Genomic DNA, 9,784 nt, shown 5'->3' on the forward strand with positions numbered 1-9,784 from the left:
GCATGCATTTAGATTTCCTTCCTAAATTCAGTACATGTTTGAAAATTGCTTCCTAGAGACTTTAATTATTTACTTTTAATTCTCCTTTATTCCATTCGATACCGTGATCTGTGTGTCAAGTGTTTCAGGTCTTATAGGGCATGAATGAGATGGAGATTGGAGAGGAAGCTAGCAAAAATGGAAGGAACACAAGAATTTGAGGAGATAACCAGCGAGAAGTGACGCGGTCGCATGGCTCACGCGACCGCGCGAAGGAGCACAAATCGCATGGCTCACGCGACCGCGTGAAGGAGCACAAATCGCAGCGACGCGGTCACATGGCTTGCGCGGCCGCACGGATTGGAAAGCGCAAACGACGCGGTAGCGTGGACGACGCGAACGCGTGGAAAGGAAAAAAAGCGCAAGCGACGCGATCGCATGGACGACGCGATCGCGTGACATGTGCGATCTGCATAATCTGCAGAATTCGATGGAGGCGATTTTGGACCTTATTTCGGCCCAGTTTTCGGCCCGGAACAGCAGACTAGAGTCAGAGAATATGCAGAAACAACACACACATTCATTCAGTAGTTTTAGATCTAGTTTTCCACTCTCTTAGGTTTTTCTCTCTAGTTTTTAGGATTTTAATTTTTAATTGATCTTAGCATTGGAACATTGAGAAGAGTTATTTCCTCATCAAGACTTCATCACTCTAGTTTGTTCTCTTAACTTGGAGAAATTTATAGTTGGGTTAAATGTTGGATTGCTATCCTGTCACCAATGCCAATCCCTTTGAACTAAGTGGGTTGTAACTCGTGAATAGATTTGGCAGTCCAACTCGTTTGACTTTCCCTTACCTAGTAAAGGATAACCAAACAGAGTAACCGTTAATTATAAATCAATCTTAAAAATCACTCCATCAATGATAGAGATTCTAACTAATCAATTCCCAGTCAAGGCTTTTATTTATATTATTTAAAATTCCTCAATTTAAATTCCAATTTACTTAGCTCAACTTCTTGGAACACCTGATTAATAAAACAGCACACTTTTCTGCAACTCGTTGGGAGACGACCTGAGACTTAAAACTCCCAGTAATTTTAATTTAAATTCTCTGTGACATATTTCTAAATTGATAGGCATAGTTTCGGTGAGTTAAGAACTATACTCGCAACGTAACCATTTTAATAAATTTTTAATTCACCAGCTTCTGCTTCCCATCATGGCTACGTTAGTTACACTAACGTTAACACTAGCGTGGAATGGGAGTAACTTGCAAAGTTAATGAGAAAAGTGATTGCCAATAACGCTCTCGAAGCCATCATTGCCCACGTTAAGAGTCACGTTAACTAAGTTAACGTGAACTCTAACGTGGAAGTAAAGAAATGGAGCCACCGTTAGTGACACTTAACATTATCACTAACGTTGGCCAAGTCACACTAGGCCACGTTAACTCCCACGTTACCCTAGTTAACGTGGACTCTAACGTGGCCGCTCATGAGCTTGGTCCAACGTTAGCGATAATGTTAAGTGTCACTAACGTTGGCTTCCCCCCTTTCTTCTTAACGTTAGAGGCCCCGTTAACTAAGTTAACGTGAACTCTAACGTGGAAGTAAAGAAATGGAGCCACCGTTAGTGACACTTAACATTATCACTAACGTTGGCCAAGTCACACTAGGCCACGTTAACTCCCACGTTACCCTAGTTAACGTGGACTCTAACGTGGCCGCTCATGAGCTTGGTCCAACGTTAGCGATAATGTTAAGTGTCACTAACGTTGGCTTCCCCCCTTTCTTCTTAACGTTAGAGGCCCCGTTAACTAAGTTAACGTGAACTCTAACGTGGAAGTAAAGAAATGGAGCCACCGTTAGTGACACTTAACATTATCACTAACGTTGGCCAAGTCACACTAGGCCACGTTAACTCCCACGTTACCCTAGTTAACGTGGACTCTAACGTGGGAGCTAAGGGGCACATTGGAACGTTAGTGACAATGTTAAGTGTCACTAACGTTCTAGAAGGTTGGCAAGCCTACGTTACAAGAGCCACGTTAACTAAGTTAACGTGGACTCTAACATTGGGAAGGGGGATGCTGCTCAACGTTATTGGGAAAGTTGAGTCCCAATAACGTGCCTGCAATTTACTTTCAGTCATTTACTTTCAGCTCTTTAATTCTAGCATTTACTTTTCTGTCAATTACCTTCCCGCCATTTTATTTTCTGCAATTCTCAACTCAAATTCTGGATTCGCTCAACTAGAACATTCCTCTAATTAAAGTTGCTTGATCAATCAATCCTTGTGGGATTCGACCTCACTCTATTGTGAGTTTTTACTTGACGACAAATTCGGTACACTTGCCGAAGGAAATTTTTTGTGAGACAAGTTTTCCGTGCATCACACGCGGCCGCGTGAGTGATGCAGTCGCGTGGGAGGCCAATGTTTCCACTCGACGCGGACGCGTCGGCGTCGCGGTCGCGTGGGGTGATTTGTACCACGGGCACGCCTCCAGCCACGCTCTCGCGTGACTCTCTGTTCGTTTTATTATTTTCTCCAATCACCTGCGACGCGGACGTGTCAATGAGGCGGTCGCGTCGCGTAAATTTTTTTTTTTAATAAAAGTATGTAAATGCAGATGCACGAAATGTACTAATAAAGAGAAGAGTTATTGAATAGGAAAACTAAGAATAAAGAAAAGAACGATCATACCATGGTGGGTTGTCTCCCACCTAGCACTTTGCTTTAACGTCTGTAAGTTGGACGCTCCACTAGCTCAGTCTTCGGCTATGTGGGGATCTTCCAAGAGGAAGATCTCGAGCTCCTTGTTTTTCTTCATCCTCTCTCCATGGTACAGCTTTAAACGATGTCTATTGACTTTGATAAGTTCAGAGCTGGAAGGATGACTTAGGTGAAAAACTCCGTACGGTTCGGCCTTCTCGACTCTGTATGGACCTTCCCATCTTGATCTCAACTTGCCTGGCATGAGCCGCAGTCGAGATTTGTAAAGGAGGACTGAATCCCCAGGTTGGAACTCTTTTCTCTTGATGTGCTGATCATGTACAGCCTTCATCTTCTCCTTGTATAGTCTTAAGTTCTCATAAGCTTCTAGGCGAAGGCTTTCCAGTTCTTGCAATTGCAACTTCCTTTCAGCTCCGGCTTTCTCAATTCCCATGTTGCACTCCTTTACTGCCCAAAAGGCTTTGTGCTCTACTTCAACAGGGAAATGACAAGCTTTTCCATAAACTAAGTGGAAAGGAATCATCCCAATAGGTGTTTTGTATGCTGTTCTGTATGCCCAGAGTGCATCTTGTAGCCTGATGCTCCAGTCTCTTCTATGAGGTTTGACTATCTTCTGTAAGATACGCTTTATCTCTCTGTTTGACACCTTGGCTTGCCCATTAGTCTGAGGATGGTAGGCTGTTGCAACCTTATGAATTATCCCATGCTTCTTCATTTATCCTGTTAGTCTCCTGTTACAAAAATAGGTGCCTTGATCGCTCACGATTGCTCGTGGTGATCCAAAGCGACAAATAATGTGGTTTCTCACAAAGGAAACAACAGTGTGTTAGCATGATCAGTGCGGGTAGGAATTGCTTCCACCCATTTGGAAACGTAATCCACAGCTAACAATATATAAAAATAACCATTAGAATTTGGAAATGGACACATGATGTCAATGCCCCAAACATCAAAAATTTCACAGAAAAGCATAATTTGTTGAGGCATCTCATCCCTCTTGGATATATTACCAAATTTTTGGCATGGAAAACAAGATCTACAAAATTCAGCAGTGTCTCTAAAAACATTAGGCCACCAGAATCCACAGTCTAAGATTTTTCTAGCTGTTCTTTGAGGGCCAAAATGTCCTCCACTCTCAGATGAGTGACAGGCCTCTAAGATGGACTGGAATTCTGATTGAGGCACACACCGTCTAATTACCTGGTCAGTGCCACATCTCTATAAATATGGGTCATCCCATATATAATATTTAGACTCGCTTTTCAGCTTGTCTCTTTGATGCTTAGAAAAGTTTGGAGGGGAGGTGCGGCTAACTAGATAATTAGCTACAGGTGCATACCAAGGGACTACCTCAGATACTGCTTGCAGGTTATCAAATGGGAAATTATCAGCTATAGGAATGGGGTCATCTTTAATGTGCTCAAGCCGACTCAAGTGGTCTGCCACTAAATTCTGGTTACCACTCCTATCCTTAATTTCTAAATCAAATTCTTGTAATGGCAGTATCCAATGTATAAGCCTTGGTTTGGACTCCTTTTTAGCTAATAGATACTTTAGAGCTGCGTGGTCTGAGTACACTACTACCTTCGTACCAAGTAAATAGGCTCGAAATTTATCCAGAGCAAAAACAATAGCAAGAAGCTCTTTTTCAGTAGTAGTGTAATTGGACTGAGCGGCATCTAAAGTTTTAGACGCTAAGCAATAACAAAGGGGTCCTTACCTTCACGCTGAGCCAGTGCTGCTCCTACTGCATGGTTGGAGGCGTCGCACGTTATTTAAAATGGCTGGCTCCAGTCTGGTCCTCTCACAATTGGAGCTTGAGTCAGGGTGGTCTTCAGCTTATCAAACGCTTGTTTGCAATCCTCACTGAACTCGAACTCAATATCCTTCTGCAGTAGTCTGGATAAGGGAAGTGCTACCTTACTGAAGTCCTTAATGAATCTCCTGTAAAAACCTGCATGGCCAAGGAACGAACGGACTTCCCTCACAGAGGAGTGGTAAGGTAAACTAGAAATAACATCCACCTTTGCTGGATCTACAGAAATGCCACTATTAGACACAACATGTCCTAGTACAATACCTTGTTTTACCATAAAGTGACATTTTTCAAAATTTAATACTAGGTTTGTATTGACACATCTATCTAATACTCTAGATAATCCATCTAAGCAAAGGCTAAAGGAATCGCCATATACACTAAAATCATCCATAAAAACTTCCATACAGTCCTCAATAAGATCAGAGAAAAGACTCATCATGCACCTTTGGAAGGTAGCTGGTGCATTGCACAAGCCAAAAGGCATTCTCTTGTAAGCATAAGTCCCAAAAGGACATGTAAAAGTGGTCTTTTCCTGATCTTCAGGAGCTATATGAATCTGGAAATAACCTGTATAACCATCTAAAAAACAACAATGTGATTTATCTGACAGGCGATCCAGCATTTGATCAATGAATGGAAGAGGATAGTGATCCTTACGAATGGCCTGGTTGAGGCATCTGTAGTCAATGCAGACCCTCCAGGCGTTCTGAACTCTGGTTGCCATGAGATCTCCATGCTCATTCTTCACTGTAGTGATTCTAGACTCTTTGGGCACCACTTGTACTGGGCTTACCCATTCACTGTCTGAAATGGGGTAGATGATATCTGCCTCCAGTAGTCTGGTCACTTCCTTCTTGACAACCTCTAAGATAGTGGGGTTTAGTCTTCTCTGGGGTTGACGGATAGGTCTTGCTCCCTCTTCTAAAAATATCCTATGCTCACAGACTTGAGGGTTGATGCCTACTATGTCTGCCAAACTCCTACCAATTGCCTTCTTGTGCCTCCTCAACACACTAAGTAACTGCTCTTCCTGTTGAGAAGTGAGTTCCCTTGCAATGATAACTGGAAACTTCTGCTCGTCTTCAAGGTAAGCATATTTGAGGTGTAGAGGAAAGGGTTTTAATTCTAACTTCTGATCATGGTCAGGCTCTGGGTTGTCTGGAGCTGGTAACAATGGTAAAGCATTGTCATTGTCCTCTAAGAATGTCCCCACAATTGGACCTTGTCCTATGTACTTCTCTTCAAATTCCTCCTGGTGAACCTCAGCCACGGTTTCATCTATGATGTCACACTGGAGGATAGAATGATCCTCCGGAGGATGCTTCATAACTCCATTTAGATTGAAGATTACTACTCGGCCATCTATTTCAAAAGAGTATGTTCTTGAAAAAGCATCTAATTTGAACTTCGAGGTCTTCAGGATTGGTCTTTTGAGTAGGATTGATGATGGCTTCTCTGAGTCATTTTGGAGCATCTCCAGGATATAAAAATCAATGGGAAATTTAAGCCCCTTAATGCCTACTAATACATCTTCAGCAACTCCAGCCACTGTAATAATGCTTTTATCTGCTAACACAAAACGAGCTGCTAACCAACGTCGAGCTTGCCTTATTCGTGAAATAGTTTTTTCAATCTCAGGATCGAATACTGGCAAGCTTGGATCAGGAAGTGAACGCGTCATCTAATGAAAGAAACAAGTAGCTCATAGTAGCAAGATAAAATAAAATGCAAATAAATAAATTTCAATCAATAACTTAGCACTCTATTGCAACACCCCGGCAACGGCGCGAAAAATTGACGTGGGGGAAATTGGCGAGTCAAGAATTGTTATAAGATATGCGTTGCAAGTATAGTTCTTAACTAACCAGAATTTCGCTTATCAATTTAGAAGGGTGTCACAAAAATTAAAATTAAAATACTGGGAGTATGAATCCCAGGTCGTCTCCCAACGAGTTGCAGAAAGGTGTGCTATTTTATTAATCAGATGTTTTCAAAATGGTTTGAGTTGAATAAACAGGAAATTAAATTAGAGAAATTAAATAATTTAAATAAAAGCCTTGACTGAGAGTAGATTAGTTGGAAGCCCTATTCTTGTTGAAGTACTCTCAAGATTAATTGATAATTGAAGGTTGTTCTGTTTAGTTATCCCTTACTAGGTAAGGGAAAGTCAAACAAGTTGGAATGCTACTTCTATTCACAAGTTTCGACCCACTCAATAAAAAGGGATTGGTGTCAGTGACTAGAGGGAAATCCAACAATAAACCCAATTACAATTTTTATTTTGAGCATTCCAACTCAAGGGTTCCTTTCAATCAACTCCCCATCAAGTTAGGGAACTACTCGCTCATTGTGAATGTAGAATTCACAACATAGGAAAGGGAATTAAAGAAAGACATGATAAATAAAAATCAAAGAAATCAATTAAAAATAAAAGTAATTCTTGTATTAATAAATTCTAAAATAATCCAATAGTAAAATTGAGTAAATTAAAGGACATGGAAGAGTAAGAGCCAAGTAAAGAAAACGAACTAGAATGACAAAGTCTTGATGAGGTAATAACTCTTCTCAATATCCCAATGCAAAAAAGCAATAGAAATAAAATCCTAAGAACTATGAATGTGTAGAGAGAAAACCTAGAGGAGGAGTAAAACTAGATCTAAAAACTAAAATTGTGTAGAATGAATGTTGTTGTTGGTTTCTGCATGTTCTCTAGCTCAAGTCTGCTTTTCTGGGCCGAAAACTGGGTCAAAGCAGGGCCCAAAATCGCCCCCAGCGAATTTTGCAGATTATGCAGATCGCGCACGTCACGCGATCGCGTCATTCATGCGGACGCGTCATTTGGCGTTTTGCCCTACCACGCGAGCGCGTCGTCCACGCCTCCGCGTCACTTGTGCTATTCCAATCTGCGCGGTCGCGTGAGCCATGCGGCCGCGTCACTTCTCGCTGGTCATCTCCTCAATTTCTTATATTCCTTCTAATTTTGCAAGCTTCCTTTCCAATCTCCAACTCATTCATGCCCTATAAAGCCTGAAACACTTAACACACAGATCACGGCATCGAATGGAATAAAGGAGAATTAAAATGCGTAATTAAAAGTCTCTAGGAAACAAGTTTTCAATCATGTAATAATTTTAGGAAGGAAATATAAATGCATGATAATTATATGAATAAGTGGGTAAAGATCATGATAAAACCACACAATTAAACACATTATAAACCATAAAATAGTGGTTTATCATACATCTTCTAGCCACTTACTTTCCTTCTTGTGTGCATTGTTCTCTCTCTATGATTGTGATCCTTAATTTGTCTGACTCTATATTTCCATTGTTATATGTATGAATACAAGTACATGATTGAGGCCATCAATTCACTTAGCTACTTACCCAAATGACCTTACCTTATAACAACCTTTTGATGAGCGGATAATTTATACCCTTTTTGGCATTGTTTTTACATAGTTTTTAGTATGTTTTAGTTACTTTTTATTATATTTTTATTAGTTTTTATTCAAAAATCACATTTCTTGACTTTACTATGAGTTTGTGTGTTTTTCTATGATTTCAGATATTTTCTGGTTGAAATTGAGGGACCTGAGCAAAAATCTGATTCAGAGGCTGAAAAAGGACTACAGATGCTATTGGATTCTGACCCTGCTGCATTCGAAATGGATTTCTGGAGCTACAGAAGCCCAATAGGCGCGCTCTCAATTGCGTTGGAAAGTAGACATCCTGGGCTTTCCATTAATATATAATAGTCCATACTTTGTCCGAGATTTGATGGCCCAAACTGGCGTTCAAAGTCAGTATAAAACATCTTGGCGTAAAACGCCTAAACTGGCACCGGAATTGGAGTTAAACGCCCAAACTGGCACCAAAGCTGGCGTTTAACTCCAGGAATAGCCTATGCACGTGAAAGCTTCAATAGTCAGCCCAAGCACACACCAAGTGGGTCCCGGAAGTGGATTTCTGCACTATCTGCACTTAGTTACTCATTTTCTGTAAACCCTAGTTACTAGTTTAGTATAAAAACTACTTTTAGAGATTTTTTTTACGTCTTTTGACCAGTTTTTATCTTATGCTATCATAGACTATTGTTCACGTTTGAAGGCTGGCCTCATGGCCATGCCTAGACCTTTTTCACTTATGTATTTTCAACGGTGGAGTTTCTACACCCCATAGATTAAGGTGTGGAGCTTTGCTGTTCTTCATGAATTAATGCAATTACTACTGTTTTCTATTCAATTCACGCCTACTTCTTCTCCAAGATATACTTTCATACTTAATTCAGTTACGTCAGAATGAAGGGGTGGCCTGTGACAATCACCCAATCTTCATTACTCGCTTAACCAAGATCGCGTGCCTGACAACCACAAAGCGGTCTACATGATGTTCAACGTAGTCATTGGACGACAGCTGGAGTATATTCTCTTGGATATCTAATACACGGACCGAGTCCGTGAGATTAGTATCTTCGTGGTATAGGCTAGAATTATTGGCAGCCATTCCTGGGATCCGGAAAGTCTAAACCTTGTCTGTGGTATTCCGAGTAGGATCCGGGAAGGAATGACTGTGACGAGCTTCAAACCTACGAATGTTGGGCGCAAGTGACAGTGTGCAAAAGGATCAATGGATTCTATTCTGATGCTAGTGGGAACCAACAGATGATTAGCCATGCGGTAGCTGTACCTGGTATTTTTCATCCGAGATGAACAATCCGACAGTTGATTAGCCGTGCAGAAACCGTAGAGAATCATTTTCACTGAGAGGATCTTACAACTTGCCATGGAAGGAGGTAACGCATGGTTGGAAGAAGGCAATAGGAAAGCAGAGGCTCAGAAGCAATAAAGCATCTCCAGACGCTTATCTGAAATTCCCACCAATGAATTACATAAGTAACTTTATTTTATTTTATATTTTATTTATCTTTTAATTATCAAAACATCATAACCATTTGAATCCGCCTGACTGAGATTTACAAGGATGACCATAGCTTGCTTCAAGCTAAAAATCTCCGTGGGATCGACCCTTACTCACGTAAGGTTTATTACTTGGACGACCCAGTGCACTTGCTGGTCAGTTACACGGAGTTGTGAGAAAAGTGTGAGGATCACGATTCCGTGTACCACCTTTGCAACCAATTTTGAGCCTACGCTTAACCCACTTATTCTTAATTTTAGCACATCACAAGCCAAAAGCGGAAAACCATGAATGTCCCTATTTGAATCCTTGAATAGCTTAGGCTAGAGTG

Source organism: Arachis ipaensis, chromosome B10 (genome assembly GCF_000816755.2).
Source record: "Arachis ipaensis cultivar K30076 chromosome B10, Araip1.1, whole genome shotgun sequence".
Lineage (NCBI taxonomy): Eukaryota > Viridiplantae > Streptophyta > Magnoliopsida > Fabales > Fabaceae > Arachis > Arachis ipaensis.